Below are 22,734 nucleotides of genomic sequence, written 5' to 3'. Positions count from 1 at the left end.
TTTAAAAAAATTTTTAACTTGCATTAAATCTAAAATAGGGTTCACAAACATCCGTGTACTTTAAAAGACAACCGAGTGCTTTGATAATATTTAACCGAGGGTTCTTGAGGGTCTATACTTTGAAATTCTTGATTCAATTTAAAATGTAATGCATGTATATGTTTAATGTAACTTAAGTTATTTTTATTTTTTTTTAAACAAGGAAACGATGCAAAGGGGCATTTAGAACCCATAAGTCGAAGAAAAAAGACTCCACCATGGTCAAAAATACAAAAAAAAACCCCACAAAAACTCCACAAAGAAACATAGAGTTCATTTCTCCATGACGATAAAAACAAAATCAACTGATTATGACGAATTATGATATACAAATGTATGTTTTCCAATTATAACGATAAAGTTTAAATAATTGAGACCTCTGATAAATGAGGATAATTTGACAAACCACAATATAAATTGATTCAAGTTGTCGCTAACGATAGTCGAAAATTAACATTTGGTGCCTGACGGTAAAAGACATTTCAACCATCTTGAAAGATTTCTAGGATCACTTATTACAACACAGGCCAGTATATGTACAGACGAATATATATCTGCTATATATTTTCATTGCATTGAAAGATATTTGTTGTTTTATTTTTCTAATTGATCTCGTTAGGCCGTCATAAAACAATTGATAGTAACAGAACTTATTTAAATGCATTAAACTGACAAGTTGTCACAGCAAGCGTAGAAAGTTAGTTGGCGGAAACTGAGAAGAAAACAATCCAGACAAAAACAAAAAAAAATCATATTAAACGTAAAAACCACGAAGAGCCACTGGTCTGACAAGTGTTTCCAATTGGTCCGAGTTGTCTTTCAACCTGGTCCGAGCTGTCTATTCAAGTGGTCCGAGTTGTCTTTACATTGGCCCGAGTTGTCTTAGTCCGATTTGCCTTTGGGTTCAAGTTGTCCCGATTCCACATCAAGCTTCCAAGATGCCATTTTTTTTCGATATTTCCTTGAAATCCCGTTGTTCAACTAAGGAAAAACATCATAGGAGTTAGTCTTTGTTTTGAATTGACGGTTTATATTTACATTTTGAAACGACCCAAGATTTAGATGCTACCTATAAGTGTAAATGTAGTCCTATAATCGTAGGTGTATGACAGTTTTCGCAAATGTCTATTAACAACCTTCAGTAAGCTTTCATTAAAATTATTTCACACAGAAGAAACTGACTGTATTTTCTAGACAAAACAAAAATGAAATAATTCAATTTGTTTTTGCTTTGAACATGTTATGAAGCCGGGGATTCATAACCGTATAAAGTGGTTCATTAACGATTGATAAAAATAATAAAAAAAATGTCCAGTACTCGTTTAAAAACGGTTTTTTTTCAGACATTTGAAGATTTTTCAGTGGTGTTCTTATTTTGTGTGTAATTAATTTTTAAGGTCAATTTGACTTTTAATTGTCTGAGTTTTCAATATCACTCAAAAATGTTTTTTTCAGATATACAATGTATGTCGTTATTCTCTGATATTTCTCATTATCTTCAGACTTCTTGTTTGTTTTGAAGATGAATGATTTAACATATGTATATCAAACATCTTAATCTGTGTTTATAGATACCATTTAAAAAGTACATGTACAACATCTAACTAAAGAGAGCCTCGGTGGCCGAGTGATGATATCTAAGTAGTCGAACTACTGTATCACTAGCCAGTCAACACTGAGGTTGTGATTTCGAATCCCGCATGGGGCAGGTGCACTCGACTCCAATCTTAATTGACTAGGATTGTCAGTTTTCCTATCGATGGTCGGTGGTTCTCTCCTGGCACTCCGGCTTCCTCCAACTATAAAAACTGATTGCCATGAAATAGGACAGTAGTGTTGAAATTGGCGTTAAACACCAATCAATCAATCAATCAATCATTCTGACTAAAGATAAACATTGCTAGAAGAATATAAGCCACTCGTTCTCAACATGCAGGTTGAGACTAAATATGTTTTTATTGGCCGTTATTTAATGATTTTCTAAGGTAAAGAATAGAAACTCCTTAAATATTCCTATGATAAGAAAAAACTTTCAACTACGAGGTGCAGCGCTGATTTGTAATCTAATAATACACTTTATTAATGAATTTTAAAAATGCAATGTAAAACTTGTCAATTTAGACATTCCCGGTTGATCACTTAAAACACTGCACAATATTCAATTAACATATACATGTATACTTGATCTTTAGAATGAACGAAAAGGGAAGAAAACAGCAACAACAAAAAAATAAAAAAATTGCAAATTGTTAACATTTTGTTTTTGATAAGAATTAATTATGCCTTAATTTGTTTAATGTGTAAAAGTTGTGGTGTACCCAACTCTGTTTTTGTTAAATGTTTTTCTGCTTTGGATGAGTTAATGCTTTCTCAACTGAATTTAAAGTGTGTTTTTATGTCGTACTGTTACACCACGGTCCCAGATTACGGGAAGGTATGGCGCATTCAAACGTAATAAACCCTGTCACATTCTTTATGTGCCTGCACAAGTAAGGAGTAATTGAGTGGTTGTCGTTTTTACTGTTTCTCATATTTGTTTTTCTTTTATTGCTTTGCATAGTTTGTACTTGTGGTGTGCCGTTACAACACTGTCGCAGGTTACGGGATTGTTGACGCATTCTTTATGTGCCTGTCCCAAGTCAGGTGCCTGCAGATCAGTGGTTGTGGTTGGTTCATGTCTGTCATATTTTATTTTTGTAAATAATTTTGTTATAAATTAGGCCGATAGTTTTCGCAATTGAATTGTTTCCTATTTTCATGTCGGGGACTTTTATAGCCGACTATACGATATGGGTTTTTCTCATTGTTGAAGGTCGTAAGATTGCCTATAATTGCTTAATTTTCCCTTATCAAATATCAAAAGCAAAAGCTCATACACATCAGACGAATTGAAAACTACTGTCGTGTTTCTGACTTCGTACAGGTATTTCCTAGAACATTAAACCTGGTTTTTTAGCTAGCTAAACCTCTCACTTGTATGACAGTCGCATAGAATTCCATTATATTGACAACAATGTGTGCAAAATATAGAAACAGCGATTCCTTTAATTTGAAAATCAAGTGAACCCGATGACTAGAAATAATTCAAGACAAAAAATTCATTTTTTGATAAACTATTTCAACGAAGCTGTGATATTCTGACATTGCTTCTGTAATCATATAATTTATTACATAGCTTTTTTTCACATTGTCCGTTTATAAATCAAGAAATTATTGAGAAACTAAAGTTCCAACGCCAAGAGGCAAAGTTCGCCTTTTTTATTTGGGTCACTTTTGGTGATATATGCCTTCACTTGTTTCTGTACCTTAATATACGTTATTGGCTTTCAAATATTTAGCTAAATAGCTTTTTAGCCTTTCATGTGAAAAAAAATAAAGAAAAGTTCTTCGAACCGCAGAAAACTTATAAAGTGTTATTTTCAATTTTTTATACATACACTGGTAAAAATCACAAAGATAGATAGCCCTATATTTAAAACACTTAAAAATCTTGACGTTGCATGGTTGAAAATGCAACAAGATTAGTTAGTTTTGTGCCTTTGTTATTTTGAATGTTAATATATGTACTGTATGCATATCTCTAGTTACAACTGGAGGTTCGTAACAAACATGTTTAGTTGTATATAACAAAAATGAAAATAATGAATCAATTATTTGTATTTCTTCAAATTTTTAGGCCACTGTTTAATTTTAAAGAATGATTGTTGTGAATATATCCACTTGTAAATTGATTGGTGTTCTTAATTAAGATCCTATATAAGTTTTACAAAAATTAATACCAGGACCAATATACATGCACAATACATGTATGGTAAACCAATAACCAAAGTTGTTTATCACATGCTGTAAAGTTACTTTACACAGTGTATCCCTTGTCAGTTATAGGTGTATTCTTGTAATATTAACTTAAATATGAAAGAATAATACATTGGATCATCACTATAGCGAAAATGTTAGGCTTATAAATTCCACGGACTGGCTTAAATTTATCTTCCTCGTCAATGGACTGTCACAGTTACGATATTGTGACAATAAGTTGACTTTTGCATTTTTTTGTCTGTCTTACATAATAAAAATTCACCGCATTCAGTATCTTCTACATTCCTGTAGAAATTTCTGTGCAAAGCTCTTTGTTAATTGTTACTACCTTTTCTACAGTAAATAGACTGTATTTGCGATTCAACGATGTTATTTAGTTAACGCACGGCCTTTGACAATGAGTTTAACCTATACCGTATAGTCACCTATAAAAGAGACCGATATGACTAAATATGAAACAATTCATACAAGAAAAAAGACCAACAACCTTCTTTAGGACAAAACAATAAATGAAAAGCAAATATGATATACAGCAACAAAAGACAACCACTGAATTACATGCTCCGCACTGTGGATTTGCACATATATAATGTGGTGGGGTAAACATGTTTGCTGGCGCCAAAACCACCCCTTACATGGAACAGTGGAATAACAGAACAACATGTACATAAGACCAAACGGTTAAGAAACATTTAAAAATGACATGACTCGTCAGATCGGCACGAAGCACAAAAAACAACGATTTTAAAGGCAACAGACACAATGTGACGACCAAAGACAAAACAACATAAAGGCAATAGACACAATGTGACGATCAAAGAAAAAACAACCTAAAGGCAATAGACACAATGTGACGATCAAAGAAAAAACAACATAAAGGCAATAGACACAATGTGACGATCAAAGAAAAAACAACATAAAGGCAATAGACACAATGTGACGATCAAAGAAAAAACAACATAAAGGCAATAGACACAATGTGACGATCAAAGAAAAAACAACATAAAGGCAATAGACACAATGTGACGATCAAAGAAAAAACAACATAAAGGCAATAGACACAATGTGACGATCAAAGAAAAAACAACATAAAGGCAATAGACACAATGTGACGATCAAAGAAAAAACAACATAAAGGCAATAGACACAATGTGACGATCTAAGAAAAAACAACATAAAGGCAATAGACACAATGTGACGATCTAAGAAAAAACAACATAAAGGCAATAGACACAATGTGACGATCTAAGAAAAAACAACATAAAGGCAATAGACACAATGTGACGATCAAAGAAAAAACAACATAAAGGCAATAGACACAATGTGACGATCAAAGAAAAAACAACATAAAGGCAATAGACACAATGTGACGATCAAAGAAAAAACAACCTAAAGGCAATAGACACAATGTGACGATCAAAGAAAAAACAACCTAAAGGCAATAGACACAATGTGACGATCAAAGAAAAAACAACATAAAGGCAATAGACACAATGTGACGATCAAAGAAAAAACAACATAAAGGCAATAGACACAATGTGACGATCTAAGAAAAAACAACATAAAGGCAATAGACACAATGTGACGATCTAAGAATTATCACAGTTAGTGATAACAACTGCTTAACAACAGCAGTATTCAAAGATTTTACTACGGTGTTAAATTGATATCCTTTAAGAATATGCAAAGTATCATTTGGTTACATGCAAGATTTAGTTTTCTGTGGTATTTTCCCCAGCTGTTCATTCATATTGAAATATTTATCTTTAGGAAACCTGCTACGATAAAACCTGTCTAAATCCAATCTTGCATAAACCGAAAACCTGTTTGAACCGAACATGTATAATTCGCCTCTTTTTTCAAAGAGTTTAGTGTTGGCGGTTGATGTGGACTTTTGTAATGTTCAGTATATCTGACGATAACTGTTATCAATTTTGAAACATTATGAAAAAAATAGATTTACTCTAAAAAACGTACAAAGTTAAATGTCTTGTGTCTTCGTTGTTATTTGTCCGCTACCTTTTTTCAGAGGAGTCGGGTGTTGGTAGTAATTATAGTCTGTTGTACTGTCAAATATGTTTGGTGATCCCTGTTATCCTGCTAAAGACTCGCTATTTATATATCCCGTCATTGTGTTGTTGTGCAATGGTCGTTTTTGGTATCCTTGTCTTTCATGTTTGCTTATGTGTTTTGTATAAAATTGAGAATGGAAATGGGGAATGTGTCAAAGAGACAACAACCCGACCACAGAACAGACAACAGCAGAAGGCCACCAACAGGTCTTCAATGCAGCGAGAAATTCCCGCACCCGGAGGCGTCCTTCAGCTGGCCCCTAAACAAATATATATACTAGTTATATATGCCGTTTAATTTTTCTTTGTTGACATATTTGTTTGTTTTTATATTGATTAAGATTATAACACAATGTTGAATGCTGTACTCCTATTTTTGACATTTTTACCTATTATGTCTGTTTGTTTTGTTCACACATTGTTGTCAATATAATTGAATTTTATACGACTGTCATACAAATGAGAGGTTTAGCTAGCTATAAAACCAAGTTATAGCCACCATTTTCTACATAAAGAAATGCTGTACTAAGCCAGGAATAAGACAGTTGTTTTCCGTTCGTTTGATGTGTTTGAGTTTTTGATTTTGAAATTTGATAAGGGACTTTTGGTTTTGAGTTTTCCTTGGAGTTCGGTATTTTTTTATTTTACTTTTTATAGATCAAATGATAATAGTGGTTTGAATGTTTGGTCAAGTGTGTCAGGAAATAACCGTGTTCCTGTCATAGATTAGTACAAAGTTGTATGTTATAATGGAGCATACAACAATACTGTGTGTGAAATGATTTTTTTTTTAAATAAATTTAACGACTTTAATTTGTATTGGTTAAAAAAAAAAAAAAAAAAAAACAACAAAAAAGATGTTTTGATTAGTTCTGACCAAAAGAGAGACCAATACTGTCAAAGTAATATTGTTTTTTTTTAATTTGATTACATGTATATTATGGTATTTACGAAAATTATAATAAACCGTTTTAATCTGACTATTTTCCGAAGTGATATGTATTGCATTACCGCAATTAATTGTAAGGTTTATAAAACGCTGAAAGATATTTTACTTTTTTTCTCTCCCAAATCTAAACAACCAAAGCAAAGACAATAAAAAATAATCTCCCCTTAACACAATTGTGTGAGAGATGACAACATACTAGATTATCGGAGAACGGATACAAAATAACCGGCAAAACTTGGTATTTGTATTTTAGACAATAATTTTTTTTTTCAAATGCATCATAAATGAAAAAGAATTAGATTTGTTAAAATTCACAATTCAGTTGGAAATAACTTTTAAGAAGTATTTCACATACAAATTAATAAGAATTGACAAAATTTGTTAGTAAATGAAAAAAAAGGAATTTTCAAACTTGTTCATCAACAACAATATCTCTTTATGTCACGTCTGTGGGGCATGATCTGCTTACCTTTCCGGAGAACTTAAGATCACCGATGTTTTTTTGTGGGGAAGGTGTTGCTCATATTTGAGTTATCTAAGGTGTGTTTTGTGGCTTTACGTTTTTTGTCGTGTCACTATCAGTTCGTTTTCGACTTATGAGTTTGAATATTCCTTTAATATCTTCTGCTCCTCTTCTATTGATATATGTGTAATTGTGGTATAGTCTATTTTAGGGAATTTTATAGTTAAACTTTTCACGTTCTGGTAGGTTTCAACAGCTTTCTGATTTGGGTAACATCCAGTGGCAAAAATTATATGTCCAGCAATATATACAATCGACATGTCCTGCAATGGGGGTCGACCGGAATGATAGGTGAGAAATCTGGAATGTCACTGGATAATATGGGATATTTGATGGAGACAGACATGTATCCTTGCAACATTCCATCTTTGGACTCCTCGGAAATTGCTGAAAGGGTTCGTAACGTACAAAGAAAACGGAACTCTCTATACACGAGGCATCGAATTTAACGTCCTCATACGGACAGAATGTGGCTGTGATTTTAGTAATCCCGCACGATATTGTACATTTTAATGTATGCACCGTTTTCTACATAAGGTAATGCCTGTACCAATTCAGGAATATGACAGTTATTTTCCATCCGCATGATGTGTGTGAGCGTTTGATTAAGTCATTTGATACGGGACTTTTCGTTTTAAATTTTCCTTGGAGTTCGGTTTCTTTGTTATTTTTATCTTTTTTGATGTTGGTGTAATCCGTTTTCTCTCTCTCTCTTCTTTTTTTAAATTGTAGTTAATCTTGACGTTATTATTTATTTTCTTTTTCTTAACTTCATTCAGTAGAAGGAAATGTCTTGAAAAATTAAATATGTTATGCATATATGGTAATTATCTATTTGATCGTACTCATCTTTTATCGCTCTGGTTTGAATTACATGAATACGTAGAAAAAGTTAATGATGGCGTTGACCTCCTCTTCTTATCACATGTATCTCTGTTAATGATATGACGTCGAACTTGAAAAGTACCAGGAGACCCATAACTGTACATATAATAATGTCAATATACATCATAGATGGCATTGCAATGATGCACACAAGCCACTGTCCAAATTGTAATGTGCATCAACATCTTAGTAATTGGGTCAATATCCCTAATGCGCCTCGAAATGAGGAACTCAAAAGTTGTGTGTAAACAAAAAATCGCTGTGTAGTGATATTGGACATGTTTCTATTTTTTACAAATGACTGAGCTTAACCATTTGTGGTGATTAGGAAAGTAGAGGAACATAGAATAAATGTGTAAAAACTATGGAGCTATTAAATGTGTTCAAAGTATAAAATTTTCAAAGAACTTATTGTGTTAAAAAAGGGATTTTTTACCACGAAGAGCCGCATCACGAAAGGATGTTCGGGGTATGCTAATTAACGGAAAAAGTAATCTCACTTCGTACCCCGAAAATTTAACCACATATGTGAAAATGTCACAGCTTCGAAACGAGCTATCATACATATCCAAGTTTACGATATGGGCTGAGCTACAGGAAAAAACGTTACTATTACTGCCTATGGAAAAACAATTAAAGATATTGACCCAATTCTCCATACATTATTATTATGCCTTAAACAATGTTAAATGAGTACAGAAGGATATGTCTCCCCTCAAATATAAACACATCTTAGTAATTCTCCATACATTATTATTATGCTTTAAACAATGTTAAATGAGTACAGAAGGATATTTCTCCCCTCAAATATAAGTTTTTAATCAACATCCATTTACTCTCAAATTTCACACTTGCTTTTGGTGATCTGTAAAATAAGGTAGGTAAAAGTTGATGTAAAAAATTTTGATGATGGCAGTCAACACCTCTTTAGAATTACGTTCGACAACAAAGGATCAGTTTTTCTTTCAGGACATAACTGGAAGATTTATTTCTACAGTTTTATTTATAGTAGAACCAAATCATATCTTGTCGGAATATGGTCTGTTTTGTTTTTTTTTTTAAATCGGAAGGCTACATCATTCCGAATGACGATATCAAATTACGACATGAACGTTAATGTCTTTTCAATGTCACCTTCAGCCAGATTTTAAGGTTATCGTCCCAATATAATCAAGGTAATCTCATTTTATACAGCCAATTGGATTGTATCTAAAACAAACATTCCACCAAACTGGTTTTTCACAGCAGATTGACTAAATGCACGTGTTACCGATAGTACTAAAATAGGATTTGTAGACTAGTTTACCAGCGACAAGCACTGGAAGCGAATGAAGGCAAATAGATACGATCTCTACACTCCTAGTGTTGTTATTAACGTTATAAAACAACAAATCATGTCAAGACGAAAATTGTAAATCCAACCCCTGAGGAAATATCAGTTCTCGACAAAACCTCACATTTTGATATGAGTGAAAGTGTGACAATTATGCACAGAGGGTTGGATATTGAAGATTCTTTTCTTGCAAATATGTAATTTTTGTTTAAAAACAAAATATAGTTTAAACGTTCAGCAATTGTAGATCTTGACAAAAAGCACATGTTGAAAAATCCATTTTTCTGTGTTTCGGCAGATGTTGTTTCTAAATAATAAAACCCTACAAATGGTGTTTCTAATTAATAAAACCCCTACAGATAGTGTTTCTTATTAATAAAACCCCTACAGATGGTGTTTCTAAATAATAAAACCCCTACAGATAGTGTTTCTTATTAATAAAACCCCATACAGATGGTGTTTCTAATTAATAAAACCCCTACAGATAGTGTTTCTTATTAATAAAACCCCATACAGATGGTGTTTCTAAATAATAAAACCCCATACAGATGGTGTTTCTAATTAATAAAACCCCTACAGATGGTGTTTCTAATTAATAAAACCCCTACAGATGGTGTTTCTAATTAATAAAACCCCTACAGATAGTGTTTCTTATTAATAAAACCCCATACAGATGGTGTTTCTAAATAATAAAACCCCATACAGATGGTGTTTCTAATTAATAAAACCCCTACAGATAGTGTTTCTTATTAATAAAACCCCTACAGATGGTGTTTCTAATTAATGAAACCCCATACAGATAGTGTTTCTAATTAATAAAACCCCATACAGATGGTGTTTCTAATTAATAAAACCCCTACAGCTGGTGTTTCTTATTAATAAAACCCCATACAGATGGTGTTTCGAATTAATAAAAACCCTACAGATGGTGTTTCTAATTAATAAAACCCCATACAGATGGTGTTTCTAATTAATAAAACCCCTACAGATAGTGTTTTTACTAATGAAACCCCATACAGATGGTGATTCTAAATAATAAAACCCCTACAGATTGTGTTTCTAATTAATAAAACCCCTACAGATGGCGTTTCTAATTAATAAAACCCCTATAGATGGTGTTTCTAATTAATAAAACCCCATACAGATGGTGTTTCTTATTAATAAAACCCCTACAGATGGTGTTTCTTATTAATAAAACCCCATACAGATGGTGTTTCTAATTAATAAAACCCCATACAGATGGTGTTTCTAATTAATAAAACCCCTACAATTTGTGTTTCTAATTAATAAAACCCCATACAGATGGTGTTTCTAATTAATAAAACCCCATACAGATGGTGTTTCTAATTAATAAAACCCCATACAGATGGTGTTTCTAATTAATAAAACCCCTACAGATGGTGTTTCTTATTAATAAAACCCCATACAGATGGTGTTTCTAATTAATAAAACCCCTACAGATGGTGTTTCTAATTAATAACACCCCATACAAATGGGTGTTTCTAATCAAGAAAACCCCATACAGATAGGTTTTCTAATTAATAAAACCCCATACAGATGGTGTTTCTAATTAATGAAACCCCTAGAGATGGTGTTTCTAATTAATAAAACCCAATACAGATGTTTTGCTGCTGATTGCAGATAATTTGTAATATGTGTTAAAAACAGTTATTCTAGTATATGAAATGGGTGCAACTTAAAACCTTACAGTGACATTAAAGTGATATAATCAACTGACATACTTCTCTGTACCTACATTTATCACTGCATTGTAAGATGTTATACAATTATAGCCTTTGCATGAGGTCGATACGAGGTTATATTGACCTGAGAGAAGCATATTGCCTGCTTCTCTAGGTCGATATAACATCGTATTGACCTCAACCAGAGGCTACAATTGTTATATTATTAATCAACAACTATTGCATGAACAATGTAAAATTGGAGATTTCTAGAATGTATTTTTAGTAACATACTGTATGCACTGTGCAATATGCTGTTTTTGACCTACGAAAAGCTAAACACAACAGTTTTGGCGTGGAAACACAAATGTGATAAAGTTTTAACGAATCACAAAACCTTTAAAAATATTCGATTAATAATATAATATCCTATCATAAAATGATTTTTCATTATTTCTATCTTTTGTTTGGAAAGTCGAGCAAATATCGATTTCAAAGTTTATTTTATAGTTTTGCGATACATTTAGTTATAGGATGTATTTCGCTATCATATAAATACATAGCATTAGTTTAATACTAGTGTTTTAAAATGTATGTTAGAATTTTTCATCTCTAACAACAAACCTAATAAACATATCCAGAATTTTTGTAGTATTAAGCACTGTATTATTTTTTATTGCATCAAAAATGTGTATGTTTTGATTCAAGTTTTTAAGAAATAAATCTAACGAGTTTTAGTCTTAAACGATCGTTTCGATCCGAACAGTTCTTATCAACAGACCTATTTATAATGGACATTGTTACATTTGAGTTATTTATCAGTGGATATTTTTCTGGTAAAAGGGAGTTAATCCAGTTTGAAAACATGTCTTTTTCCTTGGACATAGATTATACGTTAACTTATGTCGAAGGTTATGTCGTCTCTAGTGATAGTTGGTTATTGGTTATTACTCATTTCCCATTATACATTCCAGCAGCCTTTCGTCTGCTTAAACCTTGTCATTTATATTTTGTTCCTGTCTCAATTACCAGCTCTTACCTTCTGAATACTTTAAAAACAACATCATTAGTAATAATAATGATATAAAACTGATAAAGATAGTAATCAATTTGTCTTCGATAACTGTTAAATACTTCATATACAGGTGTGTGCTCCTTACGAAGAAACTGCTCAAACAGAATTATGAGGAAGAAAGATTTAAAATAATACTCCGTAAATTTTATGAACACCAACACGATTGGTTGATCTATACGATGTGTCTGTGTCTAAACTAACTAACGACATTTTTATCACGCCTTAGCTTGTAGTTTACCATCTACGTCGTCTGGTCTGCTCAGTACCTAACGTGACCTATTCCCGAACATGACTGTTTTGCCGAGTGTGAATTCGCATTGCTATACGACGTGTCTCAGTATTTATAAATCCAACATTCATCTATTCTGTCCTGGTATGCTGTCGTAAATTCATGGGAGGTGTCCGTTGTTATTCTGCGGTTTACATGTTGTAATGTACTATTATATTACTTATTTATGTATTTTTCTGCGGTCGCTGAGTTTTCTTGCGGTTGTTTGTAATGTATTCCTGTTACGCACTGTTGCCATTTTAGCGGTACTTTTAACATTGCCATATAAGCGGGAGGTTTTGCTAGCCATAAAACCAGGTTCAACCCACCATTTTTTTCTTAAAATGTCCTGTACCAAGTCAGGAATATGGCAGTTGTGATCAAATAGTCCATTTTTATGTATGTTGGCGTTTGTTTTGCTTCAGTTCAGTGTTTCTGTTGTTCCGTTGTTTTCTTCTTATAGTTGATGTGTTTCCCTCGGTTTTGGTTTGTAACCCGGATTTGTTTTCCCTTTATCGATTTATGACAATTGAACAGCGGTATACTACTGTTGCCTTTATTTAACATATGTTATGCATTGTGTATCTAAATCTGGTGTCTAAATTTATAAAACCTTATTAATTCCAGGTTAAGCCATCTTAGGCGCTTATATACGTCATTGTTGAAGGCCATACGGTGGCCATTAATTGCTTAAATCCACTTCATTTAAACTCTGGTGGATAGTTATCTCATTTGCAATCATACCACAGATCCTTATTTTTAGCTACGATTTGGGCAAAAATTTTGAATATGAATCCTTTTTGTTTCATGTATTAATAAAAGAGAAATTTTGAAATATTATTTCGTTATAAGCAGTTAGTTTGGCCCAAATTTGTCTAAGTAAGCTCAAAAACAATGCTGATGTATTTTCAACCTGCATGTGAATAATTCGACCTCATGTGAATCCGAATCCATATGAACTTCAATTTTACCCCTTAGCTTGAGATTGGTTACGCATGTATTGGGCATGCTCAGCAAATAAAAGGACAAAAATGTCAACAACAAAAGTGAAACAAGAGATAACAATTTAGTTGACTGATTCCATCTACAAAATTATTATTCTTACACAGGTAAAAACTACACGAAATCAAACAGACCTAGAAAAATCCAATTGCTCGTGGTCGCTTTCCATTTATATTTATATTTATGTTTATATCGTTTATATGAGAGTCGGCAGTCTTTGCAGGTCATCTTGATGGTTAATTAGATGGCGTCTAGACTAAAATACACACGAAATGCTGATATATAATACCGAGCCCATGCATTGTTAAATGTTTATTTTAGACATATTGTCATTTGGATATAAGTAATCGTATGTTAGAAATCAAATATGAGAATTTAGGTCAAATCGTTGAACATGAATTTGACAGCTAATGTCCCTTTGATAGGTATAATAAGTTTTAAAAAAATATGACTTATGTAGACATGTTGAAAGTCAGGTCGTCTCTAGTAATAGTTTGAAATAGTTGGTAATTCCTGTAAAAATGCAATGTCAAGGTAAGTGCAAATCCCTTAAACATGACAAAACCAAACAATCGACCATAACAACCAACATCTGACCACAAAATAAAACCCCCCAAAAAAAACTATTGACATCAGTACGCTGTTGAAAACCAAGAAGATTCTTTAGCACTTGGCGTAAATCCATATAAATAGGACACGTTGATATAAAAAAAGAGCTTGGTATTTAAGCACCACACTTACAAACTGCTAAATTGATCACATACTTAAAACATAACGGATTTGGTAAAAATTAAGTCATAAGTTTTATTAAAGAAGTTATTTTTAGGAAGACAATGAGATATTCATTATCCAGTCCCCTATACATAATCGTCATAACTTTCACCTATATCCAAAAGTGAGGTGTTGTCGAGAACTGGTATTTCCTAAGGGGTTGGTATAACCATGTTTGTCCTGGTTTTGTAAATGAAGATACCAGATACAGATACACAATGTATAAAATATGTTGAACAGTCGTCGAAGACAAATTGATTATTATCTTTACTAGTTTTATCATCATCATTATTATTATCATTATTATTATTATTATTATTATTATTACTATATAAGCTGGTAATTGAGACAGGATAAAAAAGATAAAAAGGTTTAAGAAGAGGAAAGTTGAAGCAGCCAGGAATGACCAAACCTGATTCTACATGTCTACATAAGTCATACTTTTTAACGTATCATACCTGTTAGGGATACATAAAGTGCATCTGTAGGTGTAATATAACCAAATCATGGTACGTCACAATCGGTTTCATACGAAAAAGGATGGGAAAAAATATTCCCTTGAATTTAACCGTTGTAGGAAATTAACCATGCATTTTATTTCAGAAAAAAATTTCTGAGTCATAAACATATACCATGGGTGATTCAAAGCACAATTGTTTTTTTTTTTCATTTGGTGTTTTATAAATTATTTTGGAAACTTGAGGTGACATAGTTACTAAAGCTTGTAAACAGGAAATGTCAATTTGATTGGTTAACTTCCAGTTAACTTCCAGTGATTGTTATTATCTTGTATGCAATGAATTGTTATGTGAATTTTGACAGAACACTTTTACTCGTGCCAAGTATTTCTTTTATTTGTAACAAGGAAAAATTCTACACAATGTTTTGAAAAATGCCAAAGTAATAAAGACTAATAAGGGACAAAATGGTGGTATTACTCCAGTAAGGACAAGTAACATGATTCATTCTGGATTATCTCCCTTTTACTAGAAAAATCTCCACTGCAAAATAACACAAATGTACATTGCTCCTTATCAATGCAATATAGATATGTCTAATATGTCCGATTTTCTTTTTTCAATTCCATTTATTCTGTCTTTAGTTTCGTTTTTTTTTGTTTTTTTTTTTTGTCTGTATTATTCGATCGAATTGCAGAATCAGAGGTTCATTTTCAATATGTGTTTGTCTGATTTGAGATCTAAGCATTTTTTGAACTAGGGACAATTTAGTGTTGACATTTGTCCATCATTACAGGCAGTTACGTATATTGTCTTCGATGTCCTCGGAGGTTCTTTCTAAGTCAAATTGGTTTTTGTATAAAAGATGTTTATTGTATTTGATGTTTGATAAAATTAAGAAGGGGAAAGTGTAAGCTGCCAAGTGTACCTGATGAGGGTTTTCCAAAAATACATACCGTCGCTATTTAAGAATAGAGATATCATAACAGTATTGTATTTCAATATTTACAGTCATTAATTGTTTCGGTTCTTATACATCTTTTGGTTTCAAATATTTGGCTTTGAGCGTTCCTGATAAAGGTAAATCCAGAAAAGCGCTTCGGACGCATGCAATTTATGACGTGTTGTTTTCATTTTCTTACAGTCTTTAACATGCAAGTTCATGTTAACAAAATCAACAATTAAATGCCAGCAAATATTGAACTATAATACACCATCTCTTAAATATGCAAATAACGCCTCGAAAAACAATAAAGTGCCATCCGTTAATAAAACGTATTACGTACATATGTACAGGATGATTCACGTGATATGTCGGTTTGATCGAATGAGAAAAAAAAAGGCATAGAACAAATTAAAATTCTTCTGGAGGTTAACAATACCATTGTTTTGTGGACAAATTACCTTAGAATGGACACTAAAGGCTGACAACTCAAATACATGTTATCATGAGTGCCCATATCAACTGCAACAGATGGATTATTAACAAAACGCTAAATCATAATTATTAACAATCAGTGACACAGTTCCCGAGATAGAAAAGCACTATTGACATGTGGCACCGTTAATCTACAAACAAACAGTTTCTGATCCTGGACAGTGCCAATGACTTGTGACCGCTCAAACGACCTCTTTTGAATGTTTAAAATCTAAAACATTACTTTTCCTCAAATGATATTCGGCCCAGAAGATACTTGCTATAATGGGTACGATGTGTTGCCACCAGAAACATGAATATGATTATATAATATAACCTCTCCAGTCCAGACACCTCTCCTGGTGGACTATAGTCCCCGAGGGCGTCATCTGTCCAGTAGCCAGTACTTCATTACTGGCATGAAAATACGAATATATTTTTATCTAATTTTGAACTTTTATGTATTAATGTGTTGGATTTTCTAATTTGTTTTCCTCTATCACAAGAGAGCCCATTTGGTGCCGCTAATGTTAAATGTAAATCATCACCACTATGAAAAAGGCAAAATGATACCGAGGGGGTTTGTGTTTATTATACAATGTAGCAGTTCGTATTTTATTGTCACAAACAAGTACACGTGCAGTATTTCTATTTTAAATATGTATGTACTTAAATTTAAATATTTCGTTGCAAATTGTTTTCTTTAATTCTACCAGCAATATCAGCAATATCATTAATAATTTATGGGAGGTGCCTGAAAGAAATAGAAACACATAAATCAAGTGTGCAATAAAACTCTGAAGTCGAATACAAACCGCCAAGACATTTGCCAGAAAGAAAGATCAAATGAACAAAAATTGAAAATATGTTGATTTTAATAACAGTATAGATCAGCGTAGAAATAATGTTATTTTCTGTGTCGGACCGTAGAAATAATGTTATTTTCTGTGTCGGACGCAGAATGCCACCCTCATCATGCGGCACATCTCATTCCATGGTGGCATTATTCCGTAATCTCTTTTGTTCACTGATCCCACTGAATCCATCTGTCTTCTATCTGCAAATGGAAAATAACTAAAGATATATTTATGTTTAAAATAGTGTGGTTACCCATTATGAGAGAGAGAGAGAGAGAGAGAGAGAGAGAGAGAGAGAGAGAGATATGTAAGTGTTGGATACATCAACTGACACAGATGTGTGTTAGTCAAGTTAGTCAAGTTAAATAAGCGTTTGAGTAATTTATGAATAACAATACCAACAGGAGGAAAAGTCGCATATGTGTCGTGTTAGTTAAGCATACCCCCAAATCGACAAACAGGAAGTTGGTGTCCGACAGATCTGAAAAGTGAAATTATATTCTTAATGTAACTAAAAAATATGTGACCAATTTTTGCTGTACGAACGTACAGGATGAATTGATTTATTTGTCAACTAAATGTTTATGAAATGTAAACGTATTACACAATTTAAGTGCAGTATAATTCTTACGCAAATCCAAACGTTTAATGAGTTAAATAATAGTAAAACGTCTAAACCCAAATATATGAAACATATAGGGTCAGCAAACATCAAGAGACGACACAGATAAAGGTTTATCTTTACCATTAAACAACATGAAAGAATAAAGTAATTTTGAACACGACATTCTTTATATGCCTGTCTTAACTCAGGAGCGTGTAATTCAGTAGTTGTCGCTGGTTGCGGTCTGTCAGGGGGTCATTTGGTATTTTTTCGTTGAATATTTTTTCAAATAATGTCATGTGGCAGCCTTTTATTTTTTTACATCACTGGGTCGATACCTCTGCTGGTGGACTATCAGTCCCCGAGGGTATCATCAGCTCAGTAGTCAGTACTTCGGTACTGACATGATTTATAACAAACTTTTCTAAAATTGTCCGTTTATAAATTTTGAAATTATAAAGAAACTAAGGTTTAAACTCCCTCAGGCAAAGTTGACCTTAGATGAATTTGGCTATTTTTTTTAGATATTTTTGTTATATAGCTCTTCAACTGTTTCGGTACTTATACATGCCTCGGATTTGAAATGTTTGGCATTGAGCGTTCCTGATGAAGGTAAATCCATAAAAGCGCTCCGGACGCATGAAATTATTAAACGTGTTGTTTTCAATTTTTTACATCACTGGATCGATACCTCTGCTGGTGGACTATCAGTCCCCGAGGGTATCATCAGCTCAGTAGTCAGTACTTCGGTACTGACATGATTTATACCAAACTTTTCTAAAATTGTCCGTTTATAAATTTTGAAATTATAAAGAAACTAAGGTTTTAACTCCCTCAGGCAAAGTTGACCTTAGATGAATTTGGCTATTTGTTTTAGGTATTTTTGTTATATAGCTCTTCAACTGTTTCGGTACTTATACATCCCTCGGATTTGAAATGTTTGGCATTGAGCGTTCCTGATGAAGGTAAATCCAGAAAAGCGCTTCGGACGCATGAAATTATTAAACGTGTTGTTTTCAATTTTTTACATCACTGGATCGATACCTCTGCTGGTGGACTATCAGTCCCCGAGGGTATCATCAGCTCAGTAGTCAGTACTTCGGTACTGACATGATTTATACCAAACTTTTCTAAAATTGTCCGTTTATAAATTTTGAAATTATAGAGAAACTAAGGTTTCAACTCCCTCAGGCAAAGTTGACCTTAGATGAATTTGGCTATTTGTTTTAGGTATTTTTGTTATATAGCTCTTCAACTGTTTCAGTACTTATACATCCCTCGGATTTCAAATGTTTGGCATTGAGCGTTCCTGATGAAGGTAAATCCAGAAAAGCGCTTCGGACGCATGAAATTATTAAACGTGTTGTTTTCAATCTTTTATAGCTGACTCTACGTAATGGATTTTGCCTAATGCTAAAGGTCGTATGATGACGTATAGTTCCTGAAATCGGCTTCATTTTGACTCCCTTTGATAGTTGTTTATAGCAATGATATCTTATCTCGTTAATTTATATACAAATACAGTCTGTGTATGAAAGTTAAATCTTTGTTTGATGATACAACTATGATTCAATTTCAACCCCCAACAAAATTTATGAGTTAGATGACGAAAGAAATGTCCGTAAAATACGTAATTTTATGTTTTTTTGTATATAACGTATTAGTAAGTTAAACAACTGTTGACGCCTCTAAAAGTTTAAGTCGTTAAAAACAAATATCAACAATGATTTCGCTATTATCGTCATTTACTATCTCAAAAGATGCTCTTTAATTCTATAAATCTCGATGCCGTACTATTTAGGTTTTTAAAGGACATAAAAATAAATATTCAACTATAAAGAATTAAAAGGGTTTTCTTTGCTTTAAATTGATAGGTGTCCATAAAATGTTTTAATCTGTTTCTTAATACAACAAAGTTGATATATTTGATGGAGAACAATGACGTCATCATTGACTTTGACGACAGTGAATAGTTTTATGACAATGTAGTTATGATCTTCAAAAGGGTTATTAAAATATTATCAACACGTTGCAGATAGAATCCCCGTATTAAGCTGAGCACTAATGTAAATGTTCGGAAACAACATCAAAAGAGAATAGTTGGAATGATATAACGAACGTAAAATCTCTTTTGGGTACTTTCTACGTTATCTGTGGTATTTTTATAAGGTAAAATATAATATAACGCCCACTCCCCAACCCCATACCCACTACTCATACACAGGTAAGATTAAAAATTTGATATAGATTTCTTAAAATTAACACAAAAGTGAGTTTTTTTTCTAAATAATTTACAACACATTTCCTCGAGTTGAAAATATTTCAGTAAACAGGGCGTAAAAACTAGAAGGGCCTACCAGAATAACGAAAATTATAATGTGAAAGTTCAAACCTTAGTTTTAAAAAATTCAACATAATCTATAAACTGCAAATTTAACTCAGACATGTTTTGTTTTGAGAAGAAATGTATCTGCAAGGACTATCAGTACGACCCGAGGGTAGTAAAACAAACGTTCGGGAATAACGTCCGTTTTCAAGCTACTTGTTGCCGGAATAACCTCAATAATGTAGTCCGAAGACCAACAGTTTTGGAAGCCAAACATAAATATAATACTTTATACAAAATGGACATTTATAGAACAACCACGATGGCATACCGAACCGCTGTTTCCGAATATGTATTATTGTTAGGGAGCTACCATTTGATGTTTATGGGGGGGGGGGGGTGCTAGGATGAAATTTGAAAAAAATAGGCAGGACAGGAGTTTTGAGTAAAAAAAAGGCAGGATGAGATTATTTGCAAAAAAAAAAAAGGCAGGATGACAATTTATGTAAAAAAAAAAGTCAGGATAAACTAAAAAAAAAAGGCAGGACCGAATAGAGTGAAAAATAAAAAGGCAGGACCGAATAGAGGGAAAAATAAAAAGGCAGGACAAAATTTTTCATCCTAGCCCCCCCCCCCCCCCCCCCCACCCCCCCCCCCCCCCCCCATAAAAATCAAATGGTAGTTCCCTTACCTTTAAATGTAGAAAAAGGTTCTTACTATAAATATATTTGTAGTTTGCTAATGATTTAACAATTGATGAGCGTGTGCGTTATATATTTTTAAGGATATAATTATACAACATTAGTGAGAATTAAGTGTACAAGAAAATGACAGATATCTATTAAGTTGTTAATCTATCTCTTAAATTTACGACATTTTACAATTTATTTCGGTAAAATGACATAATAGTTTTCCCAATACAAGAACAAAATACTGTTTTATTATATGTAACATTCAAGAAGAGTAATAACTGTTATAAGTCGTTCTAAGTATGCATGCAATATTTACTTTTTAGTGTTAAGCAATCAAAAATCCTTCAATAATCTTAAGCTACCCAAATAACGCAAAACGCAATAAAACGTCATTTATATACAGCCTTCATTAATACACTGGTGCTTATGCAAAGTTTCAAGTCATACATTGACCTTAGTCTAAAAAAAATGCTCATTTTAAGAGATTTTAACATGAAAGTATTGTTAATCCCCTATTCTTTTTACGATTAATATTGTATCCACTAGTCAATAATTAAGTAACAATATATAAGCAGCTATAAAAGTATAATTACGTTACATGTATATTTTATTATAATACGTTATTTTGATGGGCTAACAGCAATCTCGCGTCATTCTGAAATTAACCTTCATTTCAAAATGAAATTTAACATTCATGATGACACAAGCTTCCACAATAAAGTGCAAAGGTAAATTAAAAGTAAAACTTGATAGAAATCGTGTTTTCATGATCCTAGCAAAAAAATGTAATTATAAGTATTGAATGCTTCTTTTAGTAATTTTATAGGGTTGTAAAAGCGTTGACCGTGCGCACATTTTTAGAATCAAGCGCTTCCGCGATTCATACAAAATGTACTTCGGTCAATGCTTTTACACCCCAATTAATTTACAAAAAGAAGCATTCAATTCTTTAAAAACGATAATATGCCATTTTTTCACAAAAAAATGCGTCATATAGAAAATGCATTTGAAAAGAGTAAAGCATTTTACAATATTCAAAAAGGAAACCAGAGGTCAACACAGCCCTCAACAGTAAATCCGTGTCTATACATTATGTTCAGCTCTAAATCGCCCACGATTCGTCTAACAAATGGGAATAAATTTCAAGTTAAATACTATTCAAGATTTACCATAAACAGTATGTACATATATGACAGAGAGAGGAAAACCAAAACAAAACAACACACTAGACGGGAGATCAAACGAAAAATCAAATCAATGACCGAGGCATGTAAATGAGGGTGTGGGTGGGGGTTTACAGAATAGAAAATAATGAGTAAAAAATATAAAAGATAGAGAAAAAATAAGACGAAACATAAAGAATAAAGATTTATGAGGTGCTAAATATATAAAGAATAGAGAATAATGGGCAAAAAGTATAAAGTTTAGAGAAAAATGGCATAGAAAATTAAAGAACACAAAAATGAAGAACACCCATTCAGACCCTCGTAAATGTTTATAGAATAAGATGCTGTGTAATTACCATTCAGATAGCAATAATATTTCATTAGAGTTAAGACCATTATTGGCATTTGAAGTAAATATCTTTATAAAAAAATAAGGAGATGTGGTATGATTGCCAAAGATAAAAATTATCTACCAGAGTTCAAATGACGAAGATAAAAGCAATTATATGTCACCGTCGTTACAACATCCGGATTATATATATATACCTGTTTTTACTTGAAATGAAGATTTTGTATCTATTTTTCGCTTTTCTTCTTGAAAACTAAATTCTTGTAAATTCTGTAAAATTTCTATTAGAGTTTTGCGTTGAAGTTCTGTGTTTTGTCGTTCTGACGGTTCTATATCTGAAATAAAATAACAAAAGTATCAATGAATAAAAATGTAAAATTAGAGATAACATGTCTTCTTATTTCCAAAACTATATCCATTACAGCTTTGGTATAATTTTAACGTAAT

At 32.5% G+C, this 22,734-nt stretch overlaps 1 long non-coding RNA gene across 1 annotated transcript in view; it reads right to left on the bottom strand.

The window, feature by feature from the left end:
- Positions 1-17,150: 17,150 nt before the first annotated feature.
- LOC127731737 (uncharacterized) overlaps positions 17,151-22,734 on the bottom strand; it is a 29,694-nt gene continuing 24,110 nt past the window's right edge. The window contains exons 2-3 of the long non-coding RNA XR_007995721.1: positions 22,485-22,622; positions 17,151-17,350 (exon numbers count right to left, since the gene is read on the bottom strand). This is a non-coding gene — a long non-coding RNA (uncharacterized LOC127731737). The remainder of the gene's footprint in view (positions 17,351-22,484; positions 22,623-22,734) is intronic.

The sequence above is a fragment of the Mytilus californianus genome, unplaced genomic scaffold (genome assembly GCF_021869535.1).
Source record: "Mytilus californianus isolate M0D057914Y unplaced genomic scaffold, xbMytCali1.0.p SCAF_20, whole genome shotgun sequence".
Taxonomy (NCBI): domain Eukaryota; kingdom Metazoa; phylum Mollusca; class Bivalvia; order Mytilida; family Mytilidae; genus Mytilus; species Mytilus californianus.
The sequence above is the reverse complement of the archived record's forward strand: the minus strand, read 5'-3'. Positions and strand labels throughout refer to the sequence as shown.